The following is a 17689-nucleotide window of genomic DNA, read 5'->3' on the forward strand; positions in this document are numbered from 1 at the left end:
GGGGGGAGAGAGGAGAGGGGGGGGGGCTGGCGGCCGTGGCCGCCAGCCCGGGTGAGAGGAGGGGGGAGAGAGGAGAGGGGGGGGGGGGCTGGCGGCCGCGGCCGCCAGCCAGGGAGAGAGGAGAGGGGGGGAGGGGTGGGGGGTGGGTGAGAGGAGGGGGGGGGGCTGGGTGCGAGGAGGGGGGAGAGAGGAGAGGGGGGGGGGGCTGGCGGCCGCGGCCGCCAGCCAGGGAGAGAGGAGAGGGGGGGCGGGCTGGGTGCGAGGAGGGGGGAGAGAGGAGAGGGGGGGGGGGGGCTGGCGGCCGCGGCCGCCAGCCAGGGAGAGAGGAGAGGGGGGGAGGGGTCGGGGGGGTGGGTGCGAGGAGGGGGGAGAGAGGAGAGGGGGGGGGGGGGGCTGGCGGCCGCGGCCGCCAGCCAGGGAGAGAGGAGAGGGGGGGAGGGGTGGGGGGTGGGTGAGAGGAGGGGGGGGGGCTCGCCAGCCAGGGAGAGAGGAGAGGGGGGGGGGCTGGGAGAGAGGAGAGGGGGGGGGGGGGGCTGGCGGCCGCGGCCGCCAGCCCAGGGAGAGAGGAGAGGGGGGGCTGGGTGAGAGGAGGGGGGAGAGAGGAGAGGGGGGGGGGCTGGCGGCCGCGGCCGCCAGCCAGGGAGAGAGGAGAGGGGGGGCGGGCTGGGTGAGAGGAGGGGGGAGAGAGGAGAGGGGGGGGGGGCTGGCGGCCGCGGCCGCCAGCCAGGGAGCGGGATGGGTGGGGAGGGGTGGGGGGTGGGTGAGAGGAGGAGGGGGGGGCTGGCGGCCGCGGCCGCCAGCCAGGGAGAGAGGAGAGGGGGGGGGGGCTGGGAGAGAGGAGAGGGGGGGGGGGGCTGGCGGCCGCGGCCGCCAGCCAGGGAGAGAGGAGAGGGGGGCGGGCTGGGAGAGAGGAGGGGGGGGGGGGGGCTAGAGGGGGGGGGGGCTGGCGGCCCCGGCCGCCAGCTGGGAGGGTGAAGGGAGGGATGGGTGGGTTGCGAAGGGGGGGGGGGGTGAGAGGAGGGGGGGGGGCTGGCGGCCGCGGCAGCCAGCCCAGGGAGTGAGGAGAGGGGGGGGCTGGCGGCCAGCCCCAGGGAGGGCGGAGGGGGAGCTGGGTGAGAGGAGGGGGGGGTCGCCAAGGAAGGAGGGAGGGGGGGCCAAAGGGAGAGTGAGGAAGAGGGTGGAAAGGTTGGGGGGGTCGTCAAGGGGGGTGGGGAAAATTTAGGAAGGTTAAAAGGGGTAGGGGGAAAAAGGGGTAGGGGAGGAAGAGGTTAGGCGATGGGAGAGGGGAAGGGTAGCAAGAGGGGAGAGGGATTTTGGGGAAGGAGGGAGAGCGGAGGGAAGGGAGGAGTTTTGGCGGCGGAGGAAGGGGAGGGGAGGGAAGGAGGTTGGAGGAGAGGATTGGGTCGAGGGATGGATGGAGGGAAGGAGAGGAGAGAGAGGAGAGAGAGAGAAGGAGAGAGAGATGGGAGAGGAGGATTTGACTTACGAGAAGAATGAAAAGGACGTACGAGAATGAAAAGGACTTACATGAAAAGGACTTACGAGAATGAAAAGGACTTACAAGAATCGAGAAGAATGTTGAAGAAAGTATCAAGAAGAATGTTGAACATAAATTTGAATTCAAAAGGAACGTATAAGAAGAAAGTATAAGAAGAATGTTGAACACAAATTTGAATTCAAATTTATAATGAATTCAAATTTCCCTCTCTTTTTTGAAAATTCAAATTTATGTGTAGGAGTGGACTAGTTTTAACTCTCTCCTCGTTTCATTGAAGCAACCAAGAGCGGAAGAGAAAGGATAAGCCGAGCCTTACTTTTTTCACTTTTTCCACTTTTTCCAGGTACTTGCATTCTTTTTTATTCGTCTTGTAATTCTATTTCTTTACTTACAATTCTTTTCAATTAGTTTCTTAGAAGGCATTACAATTCTTTTTAAATTAGTTTCTTATTTGAGTTTTTGAGTTCTATTTTAATTAGTTTTTTATTTATATTCGATTGTAAATTTGAGAAATGGGAGAATAGGGATTAGTTTCTTATTTGAGTTTTTGAGTTCTATTTTAATTAGTTTTTTATTTATATTCGAGTTTGTAAATTTGAGAAATGGGAGAATAGGGAGGGAGGGAAAGAGAGAAATTAAGAGAGAGAAGAGGGGCTCCTTAAGAGAGGGAGAGAGAGAGAGAGAGATTCACACAGAGAATAGGGGCTCCTTAAATGAGAGAGAAGAGTAGGGAGGGAAAGAAAGAGAGAGGAGAGAGGCGGAGAGAGATTAAGAGAGAGAAGAGTAGGGAGGGAAAGAAAGAGAGAGGAGAGAGGCGGAGAGAGATTAAGAGAGAGAAGAGTAGGGAGGGAAAGAAAGAGAGAGGAGAGAGGCGGAGAGAGATTAAGAGAGAGAAGAGTAGGGAGGGAAAGAAAGAGAGAGGAGAGAGGCGGAGAGAGATTAAGAGAGAGAAGCTGGTAAGGAGTGAGGAGAGAGGGGGAGAGAGATTAAGAGAGAGAAGCGGGTCTCTTGGGGGCCGTGGCTACTTGAGGGAGGGAGAGAGTAGGGAGAGAGAGGGAGAGAGAAAGAGAGAGAGGGAGAGAGAGAAAGAGAGAGAGGGAGAGAGAGAGAAAGTTTATAGGAATGAAACGTGGCGAGAGGAGAGAGGAAAAGAGAGAGAGAGAGAGCAGAGAAGAGGGAGACTTAGGGAGAGAGAGGGAGAGAGAGAGAGAGAGAGAGAGAGAGGAATGAAACTTCTGTGCTAGAGGGAGAGAGAGGGAGAGAGAGAATAAGTGGGATGAGGATAGAGAGCTTAAGAGTTGTCAAAGAGAGAGAGAGAGAGATTAAGAGAGAGAATGAGGTGTCTTGACTATGACTACAAGGAGATTTAGGAGGAGAGAGAGAGAGAGAGAGAGAGAGAAAGTAAAGAGAGTTTTATATATTTACATCTTTTATATTATATTTTTAAATGAGAGAGAAGAGTAGGGAGAGAAAGAAAGAGAGAGGAGAGAGAGGGAGAGAGATTAAGAGAGAGAAGCCAGTTTAGGGTTTAGGGTTTAAGAGTTATAGAGAGAGAGAGAGAGATTAAGAGAGAGAATGAGGTGTCTTGACTATGGCTGCAAAGAGATTTAGGAGTAGAGAGAGAGAGAAAGTAAAGAGAGTTTTATATATTTACATACTTTATATTATACTTTTAAAAAATTATAAAAGAGTGAATTTATGGTTTATTTTGAAAGTGAGATAATGTTTTTATATATATTCATCTTTTAAATTGAAAAATGTTAACTTTTCTTTAGATACTTGTTCTTTATTTATATCACATGCAGGTTTAGCCTCTACATCACAACCCCTTCTTTTGCATATTTAAGCCTCTTAAACCCCAGCACATTAAAATGAACACAGAAAAAGAAATTATTTATTGCTTTTCTTCGCTTCGACGGTTGGTTTAGCATAGTTTAGCATAGATTAGATTGCCTTAGAGGAGAGACAATTCTCCAAGTTGCCAATCGAAGCCATGCTCAAATTTTTCTAACTAGTTCCTATTCGTTGTCAGTCCCTTCGCTCACATGCGGTTTAACACTCATAACATGCTATTAAATAAGACCTTTTACCATTTACCAAGAAGTTTATCAGTGGGCAGATTGCATGAGCAAATATCAGTGGACAGATTGCATGAGCAGATATCAGTGGACAGATTGCATATATCAGTGGACAGATTACATGTCATGGGACATATTGGAGCTTGATGATTATTGGTTATTTTTATTGCATTTGTATAAATATTTAAGCTCATTTATTGTCATTAAAATCCTTGTAAAGCCTTTTATGCTATTTTTTACATTTATTGTCATATGAAGTGCCTTGTAATAAACCCGACCATCCCGACCATTCACTAATTAACGAGTATCAGTGGGATGCATAAGTGGATATCATGTGGGCTGCATAAGTGGATATCAGTGGAACAGTTTTTAGTGGATAGATTGCAACAGTTGGGTATCAGTGCTCAGATATCAATGGATGGACAGATTACATGAATCTTCACGAAGATTGAAGCTTTATCACTAGATGACATTTTATATTACTTGTAAAGCTTTATTGGCTAATTCTTTTACATTTGTACAAATATTTAAGCCTTGTAAAGCCTTTTAGGCTATTTCCCACATTTATTGCCATATGAAGCCTTGTAAAGCCTTTTGGGCTATTTTCCACATTTATTGTATCAAGGGTTGTATATTGTACTTTACTTGTATGTATCTAAATTCTTCATTATCTTTTCTTGTAGGATTATGGAGCAATCAGCTAATGTGATGGCTATGCTAGATGACTCTGAGATCAGAGAATGGGTTTCTGATGTCACTTTGAATTTCAAAGGAAAGGAATATAGCCCCAATGGCTTTGGTAGGTGGACTCGATATCACATGGGTAGAAGAGCCTGGTTTCTTCATCAAAAGGAAAAGAGACTCTTTCTACTTATGTCAAAAAGGGAGTTCAATGGTGTTGAAGATCCATGGGATGCTACTTTCTTCAAAAAAGATATGACTTCAAGCCTTGTAGTAGGCATAATAATTCAGCGAAAAGACACCTTTGTGGATATTTTAACAAAGAGTTCAGATCCTGAAGTTGGCGGTATGCATTTTATTGTGTCAAGGAGAGACGCAAAGACCTTTGTGATGCCTCCTCCTCAACCATCAAAGTTTCCAGAGTTGCAAAGGGCATTGGAGACTCTTTCATATACTTGGGAGCAATTTCCTAGTGTGGTGGCAAAAAGGATGCATGCAAAGATAATGCTTGAATACTTTCAGGATGCAGAATATGCTCTCCATATGCAAGAATCATCACATGAAGGAGATCAAAAAGCTCAGACTTCAATGCAGGGACAAGAAGAACAGGCACACTGTCACAAACCTGTAGAAGATGAGCGCAAACTTGTAGAGCCAGAAATGGTGAATGTAACTAAGGATGATGAAAAACAAGCCTTGAGTGCACGGGAATTAGCAAAAATTGAAGAAGATCAAGGTCGATCCACTGCAGTTATGCTAGAAGCTCTTGCTAGCAAGCCACGACGTGAAATGCAAAAGGCTAGTACTGCAAGAGCCACGGTTCCAAGCAGTAAGAAAAGACATCGTCCCACTGTAGAGAAAGATAATGTGGATGAAAAACGGTCAAAAAAAGAGAAAGATGAAGAAGACTCAGAATCTGAGGCTGAAGATGATCAAGATGAACTCACATCAATTAAAAATCTTAATCTGCGTCTTAATGAAGCAGTTACAGATGATGATGTGGGATATATTTGGGGTCAAAGGACATGGTTTGTGAATGCCAAAGATGTGGAAGCTGCAGCTCTGTTTACTAATAGCCGAAGCCTTGATATATCCTATGCAATGCAAATATACGAGGCTTTGAGAGATGGCAAGAAACCTGTGGCAAGTAATGTGGTCTTGCGCCCAATAATGTTTTGTCCAACCAAAAATAGTTTTCTGGATCAAATAACATTTACAGGGCCTACACATTTCGAGGAGATCTTCAGTCAATTCTTTAAAAACACTCTAAAAAATATTCCACATGAACGAGGCGAAGAGGCACAAGGAGAGAATATGCTAAAGGAAGTCAAGAAGGAATTTCTCCTTCATTGCAGATTCCAGCCCATTGATGGTCAACATTGGGCTTATGCTTGTAATCAGATCGCAAGGGAAGCAAAGGAGGGCAAAAGACTCACTCCAGAACAATTTGTAAAGATAAGCTCATTCCATTATTATCCTGCAACGATCTGTATATTCAAGCATGAGATTAAATATTTGATTGAGTCCGAAAGACTTAATCATTATGTCCATGGAAAGCGTAAGATATCCTCAACATCAGAGGTCTTACAGAAGGCAAGGGTGATATGGACAACATTTGGTTCCCCAAATCCTGATTTGAAGCGAAAGGTCACAAAAGCAGACGCCGACACACTCACAAACTTTTATACTTCTTTGAGTGCAGTTGTGCCTAGGGGAACCCAAGAGCGGGAAGAAAGTATGACAAGCCTCAAGGTGGTGAGGGACAGATATGCCGACTATACTTCTATCATCTTTCGTCCTGTTGAAGTGTTCAATGAGATGCTTGAAACGTGCATTGCTTGTGAGCGTGGACAGCTGACCTATGAAGCTCCTTTGTTTATCTCCGGCAAGTCAAAGGTAATGGATAAGAAGGAGTTGACGGCAAGGATGTGGAGGCCTGTAAAGTACTTACCTGATAAGTATGCATCCATGGCAGCACAAAGAATTTTAAAGAAAGAATGGTTTTTTGGAAAAAAAGACAAAGACCACTGCATGGAAGAATGCATCAATGTACAGGTGAGGCGTGATGCAGTGCATAGTGCCATCAAGTATTTGCTGTCAGAGAAACAAATTCCACTTACTCATTGCAACATTGACTATAATGTGGTGAAGCATATAGCTTCTTTGTCAACACCCAAGGTAAAGCTATGGGCCAACAGGTGGATTAAAAAGGATGAAGATGGGTCGGAAATAGTAACCTCTTATATGAGAAAAGAGATCCCACAACAGGTGGTTGCATATGTGGAAAGATTAATCAGCGAGATAAGAATGCCAACAGATATGCACCAAAGCTTTCAATTCAATGTAGAGGTTACGGCAGAGTCTGGAAAGCTTGTCAACTTCAGGGGAGTCTCAGAAGATGACTTCTTTAAGAATGAGTCAGCATGGGATAAGCCACAACTATTCTTTATCAATGAAGTTTCTAGCGATGATATCCATAACTTCATTGATAGAATAGTATATACCACCATTAGCAAAGTGGCGATTTGTAACATTGTCATATTTGTTGATAAAAAAGACAAAGAAGCCATGCAGGTTACTCTAGAGCGAGCATATTCATCAGATTTGAAGATCTATAGTGGTGTTTATGCAGCAAAGAGAGGCAAGAGAGAATGTGGCATAGCGATTCAAACTCTTGAATCATTCTTTCTATGTATGCGGAGTCCCAACCCTGATCACTCTTTACAAAAGAACATAAGAGGGAATTCAAATAATTTGAGATTGATGCTAGAAGAGCAAGATATTCCCAGGTCCATACATTATCAGAAAAACAACTACGGAAGTCCTGCAAAAAGTGGGAGTCTCTTGCTTACCATGATGGAGAATTTGCTGCCGGCAGGTTGGGAGGTCACCTTGTGCAGGATGGGATATTTATTTGAGGATCTCCTAAGAAAAGGCAACTCCACCAATATTATTGAAAATAAGCATTTCATGGCCTATTTCCAGCTTCAAGCAGATCTAACCACAGGCTATGAAAAAGAGATAGACCTCAAGGACACCGATGACATGGATGATTACCTTGAAGATCATAATGTCCCAGTTGTTAATGATGAAAAGATGGACTTACATGACCCATTCACAGAGAGGTTGGTGGATGAAGTCAAATATGATGATGCCCTCTTTGATAATTATGGCTCTCAGGGTTATGAAAAAAGGCCACTACGACAATACTTAGCGGTATGAACTCTCTATTTCTCAACTAAATACAATTTTTTAAATAAGATTTAAATTTAAAGATAATGACTCTAATCTCTCATATTTATTTACAGGCAATAGAGGGAGAAGAAATGGATGAAGTCAATACGGAGGCACTCCCTTCCACTTCAACAATGCAACCACCTCTAAATTTGATTGAAAAATCAAATTTAGCTGCATTAGATAAAATGGAGAGCTCATTTCAAGTTAAGATCGTTTTGAAACGAGAACCTCAGTATTGAAGCTTTGGTAGAGAGGAGGTTTCAATCCTCTCCAATCCTTTAAAAGAGGTTAATGACAATGTTATCTTGGCCATTCTCAGGTAATGTTTATTTATTTATTGCTACTTCAATAAGCTAACATTTGTTTATTTATTCACAGTTCAGTTATATATCAGTTTCCTAGTGCAGAATGCAAATCAATTCTATGAGCTAATGTTTGTTTATTTCTTGGTGCAGTGTAGTTATTTCTCAACTTCCTAGTACAGTGCAGCATCGTGTCTACATGCTCGATGCTCTCCTTTCTTCTATTCTTAGCTCTCCTCAAAAGACTATAGAAGATGTCTGTACCTGGTTAAGCCCTTTGAATTTAGATGGGGTGCGAGTCATCTTAATGCCTTATCATGAGGCGTAAGTATCAACTCTAACCTTATTTTTACTATTTCTTTGGCAAGTTTGTGTAAAACAATAATCATTTTTATTCTGGTCGTGTAGCTCACATTGGAGTCTGATCTTCTGGGACCTTGAACTCAACCATTTATGGTTTGTGAATTCAATAGAAGGCTATCATGCCAACTCCCCAAGGTAATTATTCTCTTAATATTTTTGATACTTTCTTATTTTGTATCTTATGATCATGACATATTAATATATTTCATATGTCATGCTGGACAGTGCTGCATATCGGCTAGTATCTGCTGTCAGAACAACCACGGAGCAACAAGATCAAGTAGAATTCAAAAGACGTCTGCCAGTGGAGCAAAAAGATGGACACAGTTGTGGGTGGAGAGTCGCCTACAACTGCATGTTGTTTCTTAGAGAGATTTTTGATCTGGAGTTACCAGTCAAAATGGAATCATATACAGAAGCTGATCTGCTAGCATTTCGGGCTGAGAGTATTCAGCATCTAATTACTACCATTGGGAAACAACATGAAAATATGACTACATTGCAGCATGTATAAAACCTTATCTTTATACTTGTATACTTGTTCCAGCCTTTAAGTGGGATGTATAAATCTCATGACTTTTTTATATTTTCCTCAAAAGGAGAAGAGAATGAGTTTAATGAAAGCATACTATCTTTATACTTTTATAATTATTTAAACCATTAATTTTATTTGGGATGTATAAATCTCATAACTTGTCTAATGAAAGCATGCTATCTTTATACTTCTATGATTATTTAAACCATTATTTTTATTTGGGATGTGTAAAAAATTTTTCATCCAAGAGAAGGAGAGACTCACTCTAATGAAAGCGTGTATGAAACCTTTTTAAATTTTTGCTCCAAGCAGAGGAGAGACTTACACTAATGAAAGCATATATGAAACCTTATCTGCTTGTTTAAGCCTTTATTTGGGATGTGTACATCGCATAACTTTTTTATATTTTTATGGCAGAAGGAGGATGTGGAGGACATAGCAAGTGAAGAAGAATACGATGTAGACTACTCCCTCAATAAGATGAGTCATAAAAATATGAATCTATTGGAGCAGATTGGAAGTTCATTCACTGCTATGTTGTTAATTCGACAACAACCTCATTTTTTTGAATTTGGTGAAGAAGAGATTTCAATCCTCTTGAATCCTAAGAATGAGGTTAATGTCAAAGTCATTACAACCATCCTCAGGTTTGATGCAGCCTTTTCCTTGGCTTTATACTTTGCTTATTTTGATTAAACCCAAGAAGCTAATACTTTTTTTTTAAATATAGCAATGTTATAGCAAATTTTCCGCAAAATATACAAAGCGTTTCATATATGCTCGATCCTCGTATTTCGGAAGTGCTTATCAACAAAGAAGAAACCATAGAGAATGTTTGCAAGTGGTTGAAGCACATTCCTATGAATGACGCACGAGTTATTTTTACAGCATATTATGAGAAGTAAGCATCAAACCCTACTTGTTTTTCCTATTGCATTTGCTAGAATTGTCTCAAACACAGTAATTATTCTTTATTGATAATGCAGCTCACATTGGAGTCTGGTAGTCGTGGACATCCTTGCGAAGAAGTGCTTCTTTGCAAACTCAATGACATCCGTCCATGGCAATGTGTTAGAGTAAGTATAGACTACACTTGTTGTCACTTCTTGACATGTAGATTGATATGCAATGCACATATTCACTGTTGTTATATGTTTTGATATGCAGATCAGCTCGAAAATTAGTAGATGCTATCGACATAGTAATGCGGCAATGTGACTTGGCACAACAAATAGAGTATATAACATGTCAGGTGTCACATCAAGATAATAGCCACATCTATAATTGTGGATGGAGGGTGGGCTACAATTGCTTTTTGGTACTTGGTCAAATTTTTGAGATGCAAAATGACACCACACTATCAACATATACGGATTTGCATCTCTATGCATTTATAACATGTACCATTCGAGCAATCATTGATTGCGAAATGAATGCCATCAAAGAGTCAAAGAGGATAGATGACCTCAACTCTACAAACATGGCCTCATTAAAAGAATTGGGAAGCTCTTTTAATGTTAGGGTTATGATTCAACATAGACCTCAGTATCTTGAATTTGGGGGAGAAGAGATTTCAATTCTCTCTAGAGCTTCAAATGAGGTCAATAACAACGTTATGATGGCCATTCTCAGGTTTGATACAAACTTTTTCTCTACTTGATAATTCAATATTTTGATTTAATCTAATAAGCTAATAAGCTAATATTCATTTATTTTGATTAAATCTAATAAGCTAATATTCATTTATTTGTTGGTGCAGTATAGTTATCTCACGATTTGGTAGAGTCGTACAAAATCGTGCGTATATGTTGGATTCCCTCCTTTCTCCTATACTTAGCGATAGCAGAAAGACGATAGCCGATGTTTGTAAATTGTTACAGCCTTTACATTTACATGGCGTGCGAGTCCTATTTATGGCATATCATGAGATGTAAGTATCATGGCAACCTTTATTTTCATCTTATACTAGCAACATTGTGTTAAATAATAATGGTTCTTAATTATTCGTGTAGGGAACATTGGAGTCTGGTGGTTTGGAACCTTGAAGACAACTATTGTTGGTTTGTTAACTCCATTGCAAGCTTTCATGGCTCAGTGCAAACGTAAGTATTCTATTAATCTGTTGTTACTTCTATATTATGTACCTTATGTGATAGATACACTAAGTTTTTTTAATATGTCACGATGAGCAGGTCGATTGAGAAGTTGGTATCTGCTATCAGAGAAACAGGACAGTACAAAGACTCGGTAGACTTCCAAAAGCGTTTAGTAGTAGAGCAGGAAGATGGGCATAGTTGTGGGTGGAGAGTTGCCTACAACTGCATGTTGATTTTCAAAGAAATTTTCTCACTTATGCCACAGATCTCATCGGAAGACTCTTTGGAGCTCAAATATTCAGAGGAGGATATACAATTGTTTAGGGCTGAAATCATTCGAGACCTAATTGCTACCATTAGAATACAACGTGCAACTGAAGCAATACCAGAGCTTTCCTTTAAGGAAGAGGAGACTGAGTCTACTATGAAAGCACTGCATACTACAGAAGAAGTAGAGACCCAATGTACACCTACAGCACCACAGCCTCCACTGGAAGCATCAGAAGAGTTGCCACCGCCTCCGCTTGCATTTAAGGAAGAGGATACTGAGTCTACTCCGAAAGCACTACATACTACAAAAGAAGTAGAGACCGAGTGTACATCTACAGTACCACAGCCTCCATTGGAAGCGTCCGAAGAGTTGCCAGAGTCTCCACTAGAAGCATCACAAGAGTTGTGATGCATGTATGATGTTGTGTTTGTAGTTTTTGTTGATTATACACCAATTTGTGACTTATTACTTAAGTGGCATAATCATGATATTTATATAATTTCTTTATGCACACAATTTTATGATATGAATGTGTGATGATGTGATTATTTGGAAATAAATCCTTGTGTGATGGGAATTCTGATATGAATATTTGATGATGTAATATTTGTAATATATTTATTTCATGCACACAATTTTATGATATGAATGTGTGATGATGTGATTATTTGAAAATAAATCCTTGTGTGATGAGAATTTTGATATGAATATGTGATGATGTAATATTTGTAATATATTTCTTCATGCACACAATTTTATGATATGAATGTGTGATGATGTGATTATTTGAAAATAAATCCTTGTGTGATGAGAATTTTGATATGAATATGTGATGATGTAATATTTGTAATATATTTCTTCATGCACACAATTTTATGATATGAATGTGTGATGATGTGATTATTTGGAAATAAATCCTTGTGTAATGAGAATTTTATTCAGTTGGACAGTCTCCACTCACTTAAAGTAGAGCATTCGCAATGCTTCTCTCACTTTATTCCAACCCTTATCCTTATCATCTCCACTCACTTAAAGTAGAGCATTCAATCTCCACTCGCTTTATTCCAACCCTTATCATAGTGAACACATCATGCCACTCACTTTATTCCAACCCTTATCCTTATCGTAGTGAACACATCGTGCCTTAGTGCACTTGTATTCTTCCATCCTAGTCTTTCCACAAACACTCTCTTATTTCTTACATCCTAGTCCTTCTGAGTAACTTGTATTCTTCTATCCTAGTCCTTCCGCAAACACTCTCAGAGTCTTCTTTCATCCATCCTGATAACCAAGTATCCTTCTGAGTAACTTGTATTCTTCTATCCTAGTCCTTCCCCAAACACTCTCAGAGTCTTCTTTCATCCATCTTGATAACCAAGTATTCTTCTATCCTAGTTCTTCCACAAACACTCTCTTCTTTCATCCATCCTAGTGCTTCTCACATTAACTTGTATTCTTCTTGTATTCTTCTATCCTAGTCCTTCCGCAAACACTCTCAGAGTCTTCTTTCATCCATCCTGATAACCAAGTATTCTTCTATCATAGTTCTTTTGCAGACACTCTCTTCTTTCTTGCATCCTAGTGCTTCTCATTAACTTGTATTCTTCTATCCTAGTCCTTCCGCAAACACTCTCAGAGTCTTCTTTCATCCATCTTGATAACCAAGTAATCTTCTATCCTAGTTCTTCCTCCACAGACACTCTCTTCTTTCTTTGCATTGTAGTCCATCTCCCTTTCTTTATCATCTCCCCACCCATGGATGTCCTTGGCATTGTCGAAGACGTGGAGTTCGGAATTAACAATCTCAAAGAATGGATTGCTGACCAAGGAGCACAGAGAGAGGCCAGAATTCGACAAGGTTCTCCTTTGACACACATGGAGAGAGAGGAATTTGCTGCACAAAGGCACGCAGAGAGGGAGGAGACTCTCAAGATAGCAGACAGTGAAAGACTTCTAAGACGTATGATAAAAGCACGACAAGATCTATTAGATTTCTTAAGTAACCTGCGTTATCGTAGCTCTCGTCATGGGCGATTTGATGCGGATGCTGAGAGAACAATAAGAGCCTCTCAGAGAAATTATAAAGAAACAATTTGTGATTGCTTAAACTTCTTCTTCTCACGTAATTATGTTGAGGATACAGCTGTGGAGGCAGTGAAGGATTGGGTTGTTGAGAAGATAAGAGAGACCAATGATGAGATCTTCTAGACTTAGATAAGAGAGACTGTATTAAGGTGTTTTTTGACACCATATGGCTTTGTATTAAGGTGTTTTTTGACACCATATGGCCTTGTATTAAGGTGTTTTTTGACACCATATGGCTTTGAGTAATATGATCTAGTACTTCTTGTACAAATGTGATGTTAAGATGATGTTAAGAGAGACTGTATTAAGGTGTTTTTTGGCACCATATGGCTTTGAGTAATATGATCTACTTCTTTACAAATGTGATGTGCTCTTTTTGAAATGTACTCTAGTTTTCATAACATGTCACGCCATTTTTTCTAATTTGATTTTTTAAAATCTTACTTTTTTGTCTCTTTTAACAATGTGATGTACTCTATTTTTAACATCTCACGTCATTTTTTCTAATTTGATTTTTTTAAATCTTCTTTTTTGACTCAATGTTTTGTTTTATAAGAGCCTCTTTTTTTGAAATGTTTTATCCAGAATTATCTCACAAAATGAATTTGGATAGTGCAAGAGTCCAAAATTAATGGAATAGGTGTTCTTCATGATTTTGTGTATTGCATGTGTGGTGAAATGTCACACGTTCGTGGCTGGTGTTGGGAAGAGTTGTCTTCTGCCATGCTTTTCGGATGATTCTTTCACGACAGGCTTCATCACTACCATAGGGTAAAACAAGACAATCATTTGATCTACTTAATATGCGCATGGATCGGGAGTCTAATTCATCATTGGTCACATTTCAGAATAGACTTCAAAATAAGGACGGTCGAGCTTGATGGGAAATGTATTAACTGCAAATTTGGGATGCTGCTGGCCAAGAATGATTTCATACTATTACCATAGGTAGGAAATTGAAGAGACTACAGATTACCTTGTTCATTTACACGAGCCGTGATGGTTTTATTGCTAAGCAAATCGTTTTTTTTTCCCAGCATATTATCAAGGAGCCATGGGAATCCTTCTCGTATACGATGTGATGGATGTATCATCCTTTTATAGTATCCTTCCATTACTTATTGTAAACATTTGTATGGTTTTTGGGTGCTGGTTTTTTTGTACTTAACGTCTACAATTCAAGATATCCGAAACTGCAAGAACTTGAACATAATGCTTTTGACAATGTAAACAAAGTTCTGATCGGTAACAAGGCAGATATGGATGAGAGCAAGAGGGTAGGTTTTCTCTTTAGGAGATCTTGATTCATATAGTTCTCTATTTAAGTCCAATTTAGATTGGAAAGATTTTCATATGGCACGTGACATGGGGTATAAGGAATGATTTAGATACTTCTCTATTTAAGTCTTGTTCAGATTTTCATAGGCAAGAGTCTTTCATTGTCAGTTTCTTGGTTTGACAGGTTGTGCCCACGTCACTTGGTCAAGCACTTGCAGATGAGTTTGGAATCAAGTTTTTGGAAACTATGAGTGGGCTCTCTTGTAAGCTGGAAATAGCTGAACGTCTCGTGGATGGAAATTTCAAAGGCAGATGCTGTTTTATGGTAATATGTCATTTTAGTTGCATCAACTATCAGTATTAATTTTGTCATTTGTCCACTACTTTTGGGGGTAGAGTGCCAAAGCAAACAAAAGTGTTGAGGAGACATTTTTCGCCTTTGCAAGGGATATAAAGCTGCAGCTTGCAGATACTAACTCTAAACCTGAAGTGAGTTCTCTTGATTCTCATTGTTGTCAATTCTATCTAATGCATTGAGCTGGGTGGATATCTGACTTGATGACATTTGCAGCCACCCGATTTGAAAATCAAGCCCGATCCTTCTCCAAACTCCTCCTTCCTCTAACTAGTTATCTGAAAAAATGGTATGTTCTCTCTTTTTTGTAGGGCCAATCCACGTAGGCCCCTAGGGGTCCATTGGAGGATGCACACTGCAGTTGAAAGCGAGGAGCTTGGTTGTAATATCTTGGCTTGTCTTAAAATTTTCTACTTGCATTTAGAAGTATTTCTGATGGCAGCAGGAACTATTGAGGGCTTTGTCAATGATAGTCATTGTGAATGATTCATATTTTAAAGTGGCCTTCAGTGCAGCTGAGTTGAAATCCACATGGACCCAGTAGATGGAGAGGAATATTTTCAATTTAAAATATAATGCACCTTATGGATGATGAAGCAACATTGTGTAATGGTGCGTCATCATTCTATTGTGTTGCAAAGTCTAGGGTTCTTCCACGCATGTATTGCTATGGAGATGCAGGACCTTTTGTGGGTTCTGCATTGTTGTTTTCAAATTCCTGAGCAAGACTTGAATTAGTTCGCTATATCTAGTATTTTGGTCACCATAATGCCTTTTGAGCAGATGTTTTGGGTTCCTACTGCCTCCACAAATGGACAACACAGTAGATTTATTGCGTGGCCTCTGCTACCTCCTTGATTTTGCTGAGGATGCCTTAAATTGATGGGATTTAGTAAATCAGGGCTCTTCAACTCAGTTTTTTGAAATAATAGCTAGTTTGTTTTCCAGTAAGGTGGTACTTTTACTAACAATGTTTCGTTGTGATAGTGCTTTGGTTCATTTGATCGATTTTTAGTAATCTATAGGCCATCAGTTTATTGGCACTGATGTTCAAAATATGCTATTGAAATTAGTGTCATGAGTTAACGTGAACATTTAAGAGTTTGCCTAGTATTGCTCAGGATAAAAACCAGCACCATTAACAGGAACTAAGTCTGGATTGGTATAAGGCTTCAGTTGGTATATGGCTTCATTGTTTTGCATACACCATAGCGTACATTGTAAGATCGTATTTACATTTTAACATTGTAAGATTGTTACATTTTATTGATCTTACTACGGAGGATACTCAAGTGAGAAAAGCTACAATTTTTACACAAGATTGGATCGAGGATATTTGTGGAATGTTTACACATGAGAATGGGTGAGTAAAGAGAAACATCCATCTGTATCTAATTCTCATATGGGACTTTTGATTTCCCTTAACATGTTATGAACATTGAAAACTCCAATATAGGAGATTAAGATTCCCATATGCGAATCATGACTGCATGAAAACTCCCATGTGAGAATGTTTTCTAAATTTTCATTTTTAATGTGGGAATAGAACAAGGAAAAAATTAATGATGTGGGAGTACTATTAATGTTGTAATTTCTAATTCTCACATGGGAATTTATTGAGATGATATGAAAATTGGATATTCACATATGGGAGTTTAAGTTTCCCATATGGCATAATGTAGAAAGAGATTCCCATGTAGGAATATTGTATGGCATAATGTAGAAAGAGATTCCCATGTGGGAATAGAAAAAGGGAATATTAATAATGTGGGAGTATAGCAACATGTAATTCTCATATGGGAATTTTGATTTCCCTGAAGACGATATGAACGTTGGATATTCCCATATGGGATAATGTAAGATTCATGGTTGCATAACAACTCCCATGTGAGAATATTGAGTTTTAACACAAGGGTTTTTAAAATTTCCCTTTTCAATAGGGATTCCCATGTTAGAATGGAACATGGGAAAATTAATAACGTGGGAGTCAAAGGAAACCCATGTGACAAACTCATATGGGAACAGGTCCCAAATTTCTTGTGAAAGCCAAAAGCAAGTGCTGATTGCTGGATGTCTCTGCCAAAGGTCTTAATGCTTCACAGGAGAATACCTTAGTGACTGATCATCGCTCTCATATCAAAAGCATTAGAGGTGCAATCTTAGAGAGAATGTCCTTTAACGGATGGCTCGTCTATGGTTCCTCAACCTTCTGGGGACAATAGCCTATGCCCATCCAAGCTAGTAGATCTCCCTTCTTCGATGAAATCCAAAACAGATGCGCATTCTCTACCATACCCCTCCATGTTGTAGGATATTTAGCTAAGAGATCTGCCCATATTGCTACTTTTGTTGGTGATGCCACATATGTGGAAGTAGCATGGTGCTTAAGTTGAGGAGCTATTATAGTGGGGGTTGCCTTTTTGATGGATAGGTTGCACTTCAGAGGTGACCGTGGTCATAGACACTCATTGAGCTTTTTATTGGTTGATGGTGGTAGTTGTAGCTCCCTTCATTGAAGGATCTTGTTCTCTCATGCATATTTTTTGTGAGGCGTGTCACTAGCTTGTCTCTCTTTGTCAAAAACCAAGAATCCTAACTCTCACAAAGAAGAGATCTCTCACAAGAAATGACATATCTTTCTTTCCATAACTCGGAATAATGAGCTTCCTAAACCAAGTAGGAGATGGAGAAGAGCTCTATGCCAAGAGGTAGAGAGACAATGAAGATGCTTCATGGAGAGTGTCTCATTGGAGCAATGGCTCGCATGCCTTGATGAAGTAAGGGCTTAACTCTCTCTCGGATAGAAACTCTCTCAATGGAAGATGTCTCACGGAAGGAGGGCTTGACACTCATGAAGGGAGTTGGAGAACCCGATGCTTTGATACAATGATAGCAAAAGCGAGAGAGGGA

The 17689-nt window shown here is 40.6% G+C and overlaps 1 pseudogene; it reads left to right on the top strand.

Moving 5' to 3' along the window:
* The first annotated feature begins 983 nt into the window (after positions 1-983).
* LOC147903954 (ras-related protein RABE1c-like) lies at positions 984-14961 on the top strand (annotated as a pseudogene).
* Positions 14962-17689: the final 2728 nt, after the last annotated feature.

The sequence above is a fragment of the Dipteris shenzhenensis genome, chromosome 3, assembly GCF_047967505.1.
Source record: "Dipteris shenzhenensis isolate YYH24624 ecotype China chromosome 3, Dip_SZ_1.0, whole genome shotgun sequence".
NCBI classification, from domain to species: Eukaryota; Viridiplantae; Streptophyta; class Polypodiopsida; order Gleicheniales; family Dipteridaceae; genus Dipteris; species Dipteris shenzhenensis.